This window comes from Callorhinus ursinus, unplaced genomic scaffold (genome assembly GCF_003265705.2).
Source record: "Callorhinus ursinus isolate GAN/ISIS: 27379988/994484 unplaced genomic scaffold, GSC_fseal_2.0 scaffold8, whole genome shotgun sequence".
Lineage (NCBI taxonomy): Eukaryota > Metazoa > Chordata > Mammalia > Carnivora > Otariidae > Callorhinus > Callorhinus ursinus.
In genome coordinates this window covers 6719714-6733771 of record NW_027397070.1, presented here as the reverse complement: position 1 = coordinate 6733771, position 14058 = coordinate 6719714, and the positions used below count along the sequence as shown (strand labels likewise).

Sequence of the window (14058 nt, the reverse complement as noted above, 5' to 3'; positions counted from 1 at the left end):
GCTTTGTGGACCGGTTGGAGAAATCTGTGAGCCTTCCTCTTCTTTCTGCTTACTTTCCTCCTTTCACTCTTCTCCCCTCCTCAGGCCTGTTATTCCTACTTTTCCTCAACTCACTTTCCTCCCTCCTCCCCTCTTCCTCCCTCCTCCCCACTCGCTACCCCCCTTCTCCTCCATCTATTCCTTTCCCTCACTCCATTCCTCCACCTACTCCTCCCCATTTCTCCCCCTACAACCCCCCTTCTCATCACCACTTATAATGGCACACAAGGGCTCCCTCTGAGGTGGACGGCCCGGTACGTTTTCGTAGTCGGTCTAGCGTGAAATGATTCGGTGTAACCGGATTCTTAGGAAAGGACAGGTTACGTAAACATTTACTGATGTGGAGTAACTATACTATTTGTACTCTGATATGCAGGAAGGAAAGTGTTGATTAACACAGAAGAAAAAAAAGCGAAATTAGCTGATTGCATGCTCATAAGTGCAAGCTGTCATTGAACTGCTTTTAAAATAGACACAGCTGGGTGTTTGTGTTGAAAAATTTCTTGTGTTTTTGCTAATACTGAAATAAGCATGATTTTGTATACCAAACATTTTCAGATCATTAAAATTTGTAATCTGTGCTGGTTTTAAACACAAAGAAAAGAAACAGAATCATTTCGATGTAAAATTTGCTGATATTATATTAACTCAATCAGGTCTGTACAAATTGTGCATTGTGCCTCCTAAAATCTGTTTGATCAATTTAATACACAAAGTGCCAAACGTGGGTATTGTTTGTTAACATTGGACATTTTATTCAAATCTGAGCTCAGCAGCAAACTGGAGGAGCATTCCTTGAATACAACACCAGCACTGACTGATGAATTTTTAATGTTTTAAAGGTGTTTCTTAGGTCAAAGCTGAGTGTGCATTGTTTTGTAATCTTGCATAAAATTTTAGCAGGTGAAAATAAGTTTTTCTTTTGTTTACTTTCAAAAAGCAAAAACTGGGGTCTGCTAATGAGAGCTGTAATAATCTGGTTTGATGTGCCAGGAGCTTATATTGACTGGGAAAATATTTTGCATGCAAATTAAGAATGTGTGTTGTATTATTTTAAGGATTGCATGGATGCAAGTCTCAAAATAGGATATTTGTGTAGGAATAAATAGATTATACTTTGATATAATCACTCTAAAGATCTATCCTCCCTAATAACAGAGGTCATTTGCAATCTGGAGGAAAATGCTTTTATTATCCTTTTAATAATTTTAATGGACTTTATGGTGAGGTAGAGTACTATATATATATATATATATATTTATATATATGGGGGGTAGGTTGTTCAACAAAACATGCACTATTTACTCAGCAGCCCACATTTGTCTCAGCAATGGCTTCTTTTTAGAGCTGCTACTAGATGAAATGGAGGGGGAGGGGGTACTTGGGCAGAGCATTGTGCAAGTTGAAAGTCCCTGGATGGAGCTTTGTAAATCCTACCGGTCAATTTGGGTGCAAATTGGATTTGAAGGACTGCCCGCGTCCACTTCGGGCTTCTGTCCTAAACACATGAAGCCCCAACTCTGTATTTCCACCTCACTCAGTCCCTATGATTACTTTCAGAAGACAGAGGACGTCCAGTGGTCTCAGATCTAAAGCAAATTCTGTATTATTCTACTAGTTTCTCATCATCAGCTTAATCTTGATCTCTCACACATGAACATCTATAAATGTACACTGTTAACGAATCAAAGCATAAGTCAAAGCAAATGTAATTTCCTGGTATATAAAGTAGTAAACATCTGTCTTTCTCTGTCTGCTGTCCCACCTCACCACCTCCCCGAAAAGAGGACAGGCCTTGTAAAGAGTGAGCAGTTCCAACAGAAGAATTGCTTGGGAAATGAATTAGATTATTTCATCTCTAGTTTTAATTAATAACCAAGGCTCCACAGCCTATTGCATCTGAGTAGGGAGCAGCACATTTAGTTTTTTCATGTGGGGTGTTACATTAAGTCTTACTTAAGGCCCTTTTCCTGCTTTCTGTCAGTTTTTCACTTTTTTCCCTTGTTACCTGCTGGTTAAAGGAGGGTGGGACATTTTTTACCTAAAATCCACTTTACTTTCAGCTCCCTGAACAGAGTGTCCTTGGAGTGGCACCAAGCTCTGGCTAAAGCTCTCTTCCTGCAGATGCGTAGGGAGTCCCTGACCCTGAGACGTTTGGGAACAAGTGGAGCTCATGCAGAGGCATCCAGGTATTTCCAGAGACTGACGAGCGAGGTCTGCAATCCCTTCCTAACAGCAGGTAATGGTGCTAACATTTAGTGATTATAAGTTACTCTTTAGCGTGTTGTATCCTTGTTCTGTGGGTTTTGGTTACAGGTTATACGATTAGGTTTGCGAGAACAGTAGTGAACTAAACTTCTCAGTAAGAGGTCTTCACACCAGGGAAGTGTTACTTTTCTGCAGCAGCCCTGCCTCGTCACTCATTAGGGAGCTGCAGGTTGTCAAGCGGCTGCTCTCAGCACGCACGCGCGCACCCCCAATATCCCCGGGGGCGCGCACATGTGTGCGAGCGTGTGTGTGAGCGCGCACAACCACAGACACACACACAGACACACACACCGCACTAAAACTAAATTAAGAAGCCGATGATTAAGACAAGCGTCTACTAGGCCTGTCATTTCAGCATCCTTCCATCATAACATTGTGGCACCGGCAATTTTGCTTGAGAACCTCGAGAAAAAAAAAAAAAAAAAAAACTATGGGAGAGCCTCCTATTTGAGAATCGAAATGTTTAACTGGTATAAGCTATCGATGCTTCGGAAGTGAGAATGTCCAAGGCGAAGGAAGAAGAGGGCCTGGATAGAGACCCCTGGGACTCTCCAGGCAGGTTTCTGTGATGCTGTCAAGAGGTTCCAAGCTCTCTGAAGGCAAGTACATGCTCATCAAAGAAACCGCAGGAGATCTGCAACAAAATACAGTCGGGAGTAGCTTCTTCCCATTGGAGAGCCAGGCACAGAGAGATAGACAATGAAGTATTATCACCCCAGGGCCAAGGACTTTTTAAAAAAAAAGTCTCTCGGAGCCTTTCAAATACTCTACACATTTTTTCATAAATATAAAATGCCCACTACCCTTTACTTGTTTCCAGTTATTTGCCAGCCCCCTCAAGACCTCCAGGGGTAGACAATTTTCGGAAAGAGTTGAGTCCCTAATAGTATGAGGACAAGCCTGTTCCATTTCTTGACCTGCTCCAATTGGAAGATATGATCCCACACCTTTTGGGCAAGCGTGCGCTGAGAGGTCCTTTTTCTCCTCTCCTTGCCCAAGGAAATGGCACAGCTCTTCCTTCAAAGGGGTCAGGAAATGCTAAAGAGAAAGACAAAAGAGTTGGAGGGTGATGGTAAAGGAGAATGATGAGAATGATGGAGGTCTTTAGCTTTAACCCTGGAGTCTATCTGAAAAGGGAGGAATTGAGACTTGGCAAAAGTCAGCACACAAGATAATGGATTTTCCATCAGCGGGACACCAAAAGAGGGAGAAAAAGAAAGACTTCATAAATATATATCAGGCTGAAAGAAGAACTTACAGGCCTCAAAACGCTGAGCTCCTAACTATCCTGTCACTGTTCTCCTTAATTAGTTGGAGCTTCAATTTGATTTCCCGTAGGAGCCTGAATAATCTACTTTGGGAAGTGTTATAGCACTCTTCGGAGAATGTGGTGCATCCAGTCTCCTCTATTTTGAAGCACCCTTCTAACAGGCCCCACAAACTCCAGTCGTTGTGAGGAAAGATGGATCGGTGTTAGTTGCCATTTTTAGGTGGTCAACTCTTAAAGGTACACGAAGAGCACTGAACAGCCCAGGGTCCGTATAGGAGAGTGATGAGTGTATTTGAGAAAATGATCGTACCCACTAATGGTCTGTGAAGGAATGAGGAGAGAGAAAACTTGCAAGCGTTGGGGTGGGCAGGCCAGAAGGCACGCTGAGAACCCTCCATCACAGATTCCCTCTTCTCATGGGGAAAGTCAAATGAGAGAAAGTAAACTGTTTGCTACTCCAGTACATCAACTCCTTTCCTAAAAACCCAGATGGACAAACCAATGAGCCAGTTTTGACTTCCAGCCTATCTCCTACCCACCTGCCTCCTCACTCTTGAACTGCGGTTCCTGTAGGTCTTCCCCCGCCCCCTCCTAATAGCGATGGAAAATCTATTGGAGCAGCGTTTCCCAAAAGGTCCTGATCTTCTCCCTCCCCCGCTCACCACTGGAGGCTTTAACCCGGACAGTTCCCGGCGAGGAGCGTCGCGGAGCCCAGCTCCCGGGCCCGCCGCTCCTCCCCGCGCACACCCGCGCGCCTGCCCCGAGCTCCTTTGTCGCGGAGCCTGCCGAGCGCAATCTAGCTAGTGGACTTGCTTTTAAGGTTTCGTTTCCGGATTTTCCCCCTTTATAGTTACCTTTCCAGACGAGATGTCTCGTATTTGCACATCACGCCGGAAGAATGCACACAGATCAATATTTTTTGGGCTAAGAGGTCATGTGCTACGATGAACGCGCAAAAAAGAGAGACCAGTTAATGGTTTTAAGATTATTTGTATAAAGCACAGCTCCGAGTTAAAAGACTAGAGTACGTGTAGGTGAAGTTAATTCGAATATTCAGTTACATGTCAAGGATGTTGAACCCAGTACGGGAGACCAGTTATACCCCTATTTCTCTCCAGCTCTTTGGAAGGAGCTGCATTCGGGGAGAGGAGCGGCCGGGATAAGCTAGACGCAGAATCGCGTCAGGAACAAGTTTCCGTTAGCGTGTGAAAACAAAACACTCCCGACTCCTCTGTTTCATAATCTACAACAAAGGTAGTGGGGGGTGGGGATGGTCACTTTTATTTTAAAAACAATCCTAGATTCTTGTTTACCAATTTTAGTATCTTCCTGCTGGGTTTGTCCTAAGGCACGCAGGAGAGAAAGTAATGTTCACGAAAAAAGCACGGTCGGCAAAGTTTGGCTCGTGAGCGTGTGAACTATGAATCACCACGGTGAAGAGGTTTTCTTTTTTTCTCACTCTTTCCTTTTCTCTTTGGAGCGTGAACTTGTAAGATAAGATAGATGAGGCCACGAGAAAGTGGAAACGGTGAAAAAGCCCAGTTCTTTTGGAGAGCTGCCTGGCAGACGGCGGCCGAGCGCTGTCTAGGCGCTGAGCGGCGCAGGGCTTGCTCCGGAGCTGTCCCAACTCCTGCCTCCGCGGCAGCCGGCGACACCCAGCACTGCGCTGGGATCGCTGCCCAAGCAGCCTACCCTTTGGCCTTGGAGTAAACAGCCCAGAAGATGCGAGAATGGCCCCTAATTGGGCTGAGTGTCTGCTCTTCAGCTCCTAACACTAAACTGGGCCCGCAGGTTTTCCTGGAGGAAGTTGGAAGCCCGACCACAAAACAATCAAAGGATGGGAGACACTAGATTTTGGAGACGTCTGGAGTTACACATGAAACATTATTTTTCTCATTAATTAGAAGTAATTCGCTTTCCCTGTTTATATGTATGTACACGCTATTGATTATGCACCGCGATTTACTTGAAAAATGCTTAAAGTATCTTTCGCACACACTCCTCATTCTTTGTCTCCTCAAGCATTTTCAGCTGATAGTATGGCTGGTTGGGATCAATTAGCAGTGGATTTTGCCCCAAGATTGCTCCCCAGGGCGGACAAATGGAGCCAAGTCATCTCCAGCGATGTTTTTCGCCCACATGCGTATCCACGCCAGGGCTTTAGAAACAGTTCAAAATCCCCAGCCTTGGTTTCACTTGATTTTGTTGTTGTTGTTATTGATAAATATTGGGTCATACACAAGGCACTTGTCAGAGACTTTGGCTCAGTCTTGCAGCTGCAGCTCCTAGCGGGGCATTTGAGTTGTGTCCTAAGGACTGGAGGGATTTATTGGGAGAAGAATTGCACATTCTCTGTTCCTTCAGTTGCAGAGATCTCTTAAAATCCTATGTCCTGTCTGCTGCCACGTTTATTTCTTGATTTGTTCAGTTGCGTGAACATTGGATAGATGCTTGTGTCTTTTCGTGTATCTTTTTATTGAAATTGTCTTTTTAAAAAGGAGGGAGAAACTATTGATCCCAGTTCTCTAGGTATATCTGAAACCAAAAAGAACATAGGCGAGTAGACAGATAATTGTAATTTCAGGCTGGGTAGGGGTTTCCCGGTGGTGCTGGTTGGGTCGGTAAGACCCTCAGGGGTTGTGTAATTGGAGTAATATATATGGTTGGGTCGGTAAGACACTCAGGGGTTGTGTAATTGGAGTAATATATACAGTTTACCTTTTAGCTGTGCTGTGCATACTTTCCCTTGATACATATTGCACATGAACTGAACCCATGGTCGGCTTGTCTTGGCATGTTTGAAGCTCCAGACACCCAACAGTATCATTACAGGAAAGAGACAAAACCCCAAAGACTCCAGGCAGGGAGACGGCTGCCTTTGGGGTGAATGGGGAGTTTGTCCTGGCGTTGGACTTTTCGGGTAAGCGCAGCACTGGTTCAGACTGCCTGGCAGCCAGAGTTCAGGTCTTCCCCGCGCTGAAGTGCAGAGAGGGGGTGGGGATAGGGGTGGGGAAAGAAACAGCTGATTTTCGACATTTCAAAAGGACTCTTTCTATTTATCAGTGTTACCGAAGTGTACGTTACTGGAGAAACAACAAAACAAGCATAGAGCTGCAATTTTCAAGAAAATAGGATCCCCAAATATAAAAATAAAAAAGTAGCAGATAAGATGTATAATTCAATCAAATTACACAAAATTGCTTGAAAATCCAGAACAGTAGCGATCCATTATGCCTCTGTTTTATTAGTGACAAGTACAATTACTCTAAAATAAAGAACACTGGTGAATATATAATTGGCTGTAATCATGTTAGTGTTTGAATAAAAATGACGGGAACATTTAACACTTTGACAACAAAATGTTCAGAAATAACTTATTTATTCAAACAGTTTTTATTTTCCACCAAGTGAAGGAGAAACACAGTTTGCTTAGGAAAATCAATGACTTTTCCCTACAATAAATAAATATCCAAAAGGGGGAAAAACAGCCCCACACCTCTATATTATTACTATTATTATTTTTTAACCAGCAAGAAGCTTAATCCTGTGTTTGGAGTCAGCACCCGCCTAAACTGTTGTTGGGTACCAACGTCCGCCACCTAGAGGAAGAGCTCTGCAGCTCACCCAACGCCAACCCGTTTTCCCGCGGTGACCTCGGGAATCAAACTTAATATTCCTTTGCAAATCGCTCTCCAAACTAACTCCCCCCTCCCACACCCCCTCACATCCCCTTCCGCCCTACAACATCGTCACAATATTTTCTTAGTAATTGCTCTGTGCAATTGACAGAAGCGCCAAGTCTCCGGCAGCGCGGTGCTCTCCCAGCAAAAAGCCAGAGCGCGTTGGGAAACAGGTCAGGGAATATTTGGGTCTGGAGCGATAATCCATTTTTATCCAAAAATCGTCTAGAGCAGCCTGAATTCGGGTCTCATAAAGCAACGTCTGATGCCGACACCACCACATTCCAGTGCTTTTTTAGGGCTTTCTTAGAGAACACAGCCCGGATTCCTCTGTCGACCAGTTGCTTACTGCGGGGCTTTTCCCGACTGCTCGTCAGTCCATGCTCCCCTCCTCCCCCAAACACGAAGATCTGAGATCCCGGCTCTCTCTAATCAGTTCTTCGAGCCCAAAGGGTCCTTCGATTTTCCAAATGGGTTGCTTGATGTACTGAGGTAAAGGAATTACGGGGGAGGTTAGAATTGGATGCGTGACCCCTGTGGCCTGGGAGACCAACCCAGGAGAAACCCCAGGTCTTTACACTGAGTCGCGGAGTTTCGAGAAACTTTCACAGTTTGCGGGGGAATTTGAGGCTGGGTCCGCAGGGACTAGGGGCCTTTCCGCATTTTAGTCTCGGTGGATCCTATCGGCTTCTTTCGCAGAAAAAGCCAGCCTCACTCCTGGATCTTGCCTGGCTGCTCTCAAGCCAATCTTGGAGGAAGGAGATGCTAAGCGAGGGTGAGGGGGCTGTGGAAAGAAAAGTAACGGGGATGATCCGTGCGCTCCACGACTGGTTGACATCCGAGCAGCAAGCAGACTGTTGACATCAGCGCGCGGGCTTTCATGCATTTTTACCCCCCAACCCGTCCAAAGTTGTGTTTTGTTTTGCTTTCATGTATCTAGAACACTGTTCAAGCTGGAAGTTTGCTAGAAAGGCGAGGAAGGAACAAGCAAGTTTAATTCGTTTCGGGGGAAGAAAAAACCTCATAAATAATTGGAATTCAATTGGGTTTAATTTCTTCAGTTTCCCCTTCCTTCTTTTTCTTCCTTTCTTTTCTCGATTTCTCGCCTTTCCCTTCCATCTTCTCTCCTTCCCCTCCCCCATCCCTTATCCCTATCCATATTCCTGTCCATATTCCTATCCCTATCTCTATGGGTGAAAGAGAAAAGCAACAGTTTGAGAAGGGTGGAGGTAACCATTTTTAAGCAGAGTTTCAGAACCGCCTTGTTAGTTCTCAGTCCCAACGCTGGAGTTTAAAGGAGATATCCGGGGATGACTCTTCCTCCCCTCTCTCCCAGAGGCAACCTCAGAACCATGGACTAAGAAGCTTTTTCCATACCGTAGAAATTATTTTTCTGTAGAAAAATTGTTTTAAAGATAGTTGAAATAAGAGTGTGTGTGTGTGTGTGTGTATAATATATAACATAACAAGCCTCTCAAACTGATGTCCCAGGACATGCCTTGCCTATGGAATGAGGCACGTCCCAAAACTCACTCCACCCAAACCCTAAGGACTTAAATCCTCAGAAATGTTTCATTTTGTTTTATGTGAAATTGGCGCTTCCACTCTCAAATGCCAGGTCTGTCATTGCTCTCCCGCATCATATTAACAGGCGATGTTAGCCTCCCCCTACGTGTTTAGGCTGCTAATGCGGGCCACTTAACGCAACAAAAATGCTCATCTGTGGAGATTTTCCCAAGGCTGGTAGCGACGCCGGCTCCTTTTTCTTTTCTTTTCAGGGCACGTCCATTCCTCCCTCCCACTCCGGGGGCTGAAAAAAGGGGGTCCAACAACTTTGAGCAAGTGTGTGAGAGCTTCCTCCTCTATCTCTTGCCTGCCAACCCACCCAAGGTTGCGAATTTTTGGTTTTTCCTTAGGAGCAGGAATAAATGGAAGCTTCAGCCATGGCACTTAGTTGCCTCTGTCAGTAAACTTGCCTTCATCTTTGCCTTTCTCTTCTTCACTTCAGCTTGTGAGAGCAGCTCAGGATTGCTCTCACAGCTGCCTCTGTATCCTTAGCTCTAGCCTTCTGAAGAAAACTGCTGGTTTTCTTTTTCTCTTGGCTGCTCTCTGTGTGTGTCTTGTATGTTTGTCTAGTTTTAGTAACTTTATGAAGGAGACTCTCTGAAGGAAGGAATCACCTGAACCTAGATGATGGCTTTTGTCATGTTCTCTTACTTTTTAAAGTCTGACCTCGGAAAATCTTGTGTTTTCATGATTCATATGTATCTAGTTTCCAAGGAGAAGGCCACCAGGGAGAAAATATAGCAAAACTAACTTAATATGTAGTAAATATCATTCATTGGGTCTTAGTTTAAAAGATGATTGTCTTCATGGCTCCCATCTGGAACATTTTTGCTTTTTAAAAGCCTGTAAAATATAGACATGAGGACAGAGCTTTACAGCTCTGGGTCTACCATTCTCTTCCTATGGATTCTTAGGCAAGTTACATCAGCATTCTAGTTTTCTCTCCTCATCTGATAAATAAGTGATTTGTATTCATTAGTATATAAAATAACATCCACTTAACGAAACCTCAACAACAATAAAAAACAATTCCCCAAACCATAAGATTTTTTTTTTTTTTTAGGCAGCAGGAAGAAAATCTTATTCAAATGACAGCAGCGACATCTAGTGACCATAATACTCAATAATATTGATGAACGTGTGGGATAGTTAACTGAGGAATGGATTTTCACAGGAGAGAGACATCATAGTTTTTCTAATAAATCTTGATTATCTGGAAAACAGTACTCTCTTGATATCAAAGGCTGCTTTACTGTGTTCATGTTATGGTAATAATATATAGAAAAGAAAAGATGTTTACCTCAAGTCTGCACACAGGGCAATTACAATTTATATGAACATTCTTCTCATGCTTTAAATGCCATGTTAGGATACTAGTTCTAAAAAAATAATTTTGTGTGTTGTACCTTATTTAACCAATTTTCCAAATTATAATCAAATGTATTATTGCATAAATACTTAGTAAAATTGGAAAAGGTAGACATTTCTGAGATTTCCTTTTGTTTGGATCAATCATTTAGCTGATTTGAGATTGCTGTCTAGTCAATATCAGGAAACTGATTAAAGATAACCTCTCCTTTAAGTTGTACCAAGTATGCTCTGCCTATATCACCTTTGCTCAAAATATTTTGGAATTCAAAGAAATGGGATTCCCATTCCCAGATGGACTCCATCTCTTCTTTTTATAGCAAAGATTAAGTGGAATATCTGGGCACGGGTGAAGTTTTAACAATAGCAGAGACTTAGCAATGGCCCAAGACTTTTCAGAATAACAATTTTAGCATTTGCTTGGCATTTAACACTTTAGACAGAGGTAGCAGTAGAATTCATCTCATTCTCTGTGACTTTATAAATTGGCCATGTGTGTAGGCGTTTGTGCATGCACTCACTGAAGCATAAGTGTGTTTAATTTCCTATTAGCAAAGCAGCTGGTGACTACTGGAATATATGGATCCATGTTCATAACTTTAAAGGAAGCCAATTTTGTTAATTCCATTTTATTTTTGACCAACATTTTCTGTGCTTTTCCTGTGGAGTTTGGTCACCGAGTGTCATGCTAGCTATTTTAGCCAGGTAGTATTCTAAAATAAGAAGATAACTGGACTTGTTAACAGCTTGGAGAATTTGAGCTAGTCATACCACTTCTCTTAACCTTAGTTTCCTCATATACAAAATGAGAAAGTTGAACTCTCCATTGTATATTATAGCTCGAAAGATCTGTAAATCAATAAATCATCAACCCTCATTTGGGAAGACCCTCTCTTGGTATCTCTGTTGTCATTTGTGACTCTCCATTGTCAATTCTGAAATTTCCAGTTAGGCATCTCATCAGAAATAAGGATCAAAAGAATTGACAAAATCTTCTTCATGTTCCTCCTATCTTCCCCTTTATTTGATTTTAAAAATGACAGAAATCTTAGACTTTCCAGTTAACATTCACTCAGGCATTGGCATGCACTCAGTTCTCTCTTGCTGTCCATCCAGAAAAATCACAGCATAGAAATGGGACTAAACTGAACACAAAGATGAGGCAGCTGTATTTGAGTTTCTCTAAAGTGTTCCCATATCCTTATGGTAATGATTATTATTACTATTAATTTTTTGGGGGGGGGGACCAGAGCCAAAGTATTCTGGCTGCAAATAGCCTACATTTTCTCCCTGCTTCTGTGGCCATATGAATAAATTCCTTCAGGAGGGGGCAGTAAAATATCTCCCACTTCTGTCTGGCTTGGAACATCATTATACACATTTAACAAGGAGAAGACTTAACAGGAGGCAAATATTACTCCATAATGCAAATGTACTCATCATTTAATGTGAGTCCCGGTGAGGCTGAAGACATATACGGAAAGAATCAGAACTATGCTGACTTGGATTGGTAGAAGGAACAGGGTTCATTACAAATAAAATTCTGAATCTGCCAAAGGTTTAGTTTTTAGATGCCTTTCTGTTCTCTAGATATCTTCCTGCTCTTCCTACTACTCAGACTGGTGATAAAAATACACTGTATTTGTATAAAATTAACAAGGCGTGCTTTCTTCTGTGAATTCCTTTAGACCCAGTAGAGACAGTTATTATGTTATTTTAGAAGTAAGGAAACTGACCTACAGAGGCTAAATGGCTCACTGAAGCTCACACCACTAGGAAGACACAGAAAAGGAACATGAATCTTGGCCTTGGATAGGCTGCATCTCACTCCTGGTTGTCCTCAGGGTGGGGTTCCTCGTACTGAGACCAGGGTAACCGATTGAACCTGTTGCTGCTCGTCAGGCCTTATTAAGATTCTGCCACACATATTTGAGAAGTTTCAACTTTTAGAGGATTTTAGGGACCCCTTGAACAAGAGAGAGTCTGTGCTTGTCTTCATTCATGTATGATTTTATCGTCTTTATGCTAACAATTTTGTTATTAATATTTATGTTTTTTACAAGAGAGGTAATCTTTGCAAAAATATTATACTCCAAACATGTTGTTAATGTCTTGGGATCCAAGATTTTGGAGTTAGAATGAATGTAAGACATCATCTGTTTCAGCAGCTCTGGAGAGAGATCACTGTCTGAATCAATGGCTCCTGGGAGTTGTGCTTAGTTGGAGTTCAGATTATCCTGAGTCTCCTGGTGTTGTTTCCTGCCCATCCCCTTTGCTTCTTGTCTTCCTACATTAATGTAATTGGGAACTCCATTCTTGCTGGCTACCCTGTGGTCTGGTTTTCCAAATGGGCTGCCTCTTGAGTAGCACTGTGTAGATCTGGCTAAGGACGGTAATCTCAGCTGGGAGCTGTTAAAGCTTCCTCTTGAATGTATTGTCTCTCAAGTAGCTCTCTGCTGCCCTCTACTGGCACTCAGCCACTAGAGCCACCTAGCCGGCTGCATCTGTGCTAACTAACCCAGAGCATCCCTGGCTCCCAATGAGAGTCGAGAGCTTTATTAACCACACTATACATGGTTTTTGTAGCACTAAAAAATCCAGCCCAGGCTCCTCTGTGTCTTCTTATATCCCACGTTCTTACTTCCTACAAGTTTGCTGATGGGCTGTGAAGGAGTGTATCAGACTTTATGTATCTGTGCTAGAGTATTTGGAAGGACTTTTTTATTTTTTAAAAGATTTTATTTACTTATTTGACAGAGAGAGACACAGGGAGAGAGGGAACACAAGCAGGGGGAGTGGGAGAAGGAGAAGCAGGCTTCCCATGGAGCAGGGAGCTCGATGCGGGGCTCGATCCCAGGACCCTGGATTGGTAGAAGGAACAGTGACCTGAGCCGAAGGCAGATGCTTAACGACTGAGCCACCCAGGTGCCCCTGGAAGGACTTCTTTAAAGTGTAAACCTATTTAATTATCAAGCTGAAATACACATCAGCTGACATCAAACTAGGCCATAAACTTCTGAACTTGCTGTACTTACTCAGTCTTAAGGAATATTAAACATTTTATCTTTAATGTTATAAAGATACAGTGAATTTTACGAAGCCCCTAAGTAATATGTACACTTTCTCATTTATTCAACAAACATCTATCAGGCACTACGTATGTTATGATATATGCCAGGCCTTACTTTTGGTGCTGAGAATACAGCATTGGAAAAAGAAGACAAAAAAAAAAACCCACAGAAAACAAAACAAAAGAAAAGAAACAACAGCAAAGCAAAATAATGCTCTTCCTTTATTGAGCTTGGTTCTTAGTTGGGAAAGATAAACATAAAACAAATTAACAAGCAAAATGCTCTTTAAGGAAATATAGTATTACCATATGTCCTATCGTAAATGCACTATAATCCATGTTTTTAAGAGTGTTGGTATTAAGATTAAGAGAGGCATAATCAGAGGTTGGACAGAGAGCTGTGTATGCTGCAAATATTCAGTGTTTTTCATTCATTCACTCATTCATTCATTCATAAATTTACTGTGAATATAGTATGGACCTATAAAAATAATTGATGCAGATGAGAATATGGATCTCTCAGCAGTGAAGATGTTTCATCTTTTGATTCTATTGCAGTCTTCTGTCGTGTTAAAATGTCTGGTGACTGCCATCTTGTCACCCCAGAAATAGTTGTCAGGGAAGCACCTGCTATTGCTGCCCTCCACGATAGGCTCTGCTACTGCCTTTCCTTTACCCTTTGTTTTTATTATATTTTCTTTCTATATCTTTTACTTTTTCCCACAGATTAGCTCTAATAGATACCACTGGCCAAACAGAATAAGTTTTTCCTTGCCTGTATGGCAGAATTATCAAAC

General features: G+C 42.5%; 1 long non-coding RNA gene across 1 annotated transcript in view; it reads left to right on the top strand.

The window, feature by feature from the left end:
- LOC141373234 (uncharacterized) overlaps positions 1-14058 on the top strand; it is a 47501-nt gene that overhangs the window by 1312 nt on the left and 32131 nt on the right. Inside the window, exon 2 of the long non-coding RNA XR_012378953.1 lies at positions 2164-2278. This is a non-coding gene — a long non-coding RNA (uncharacterized lncRNA). The remainder of the gene's footprint in view (positions 1-2163; positions 2279-14058) is intronic.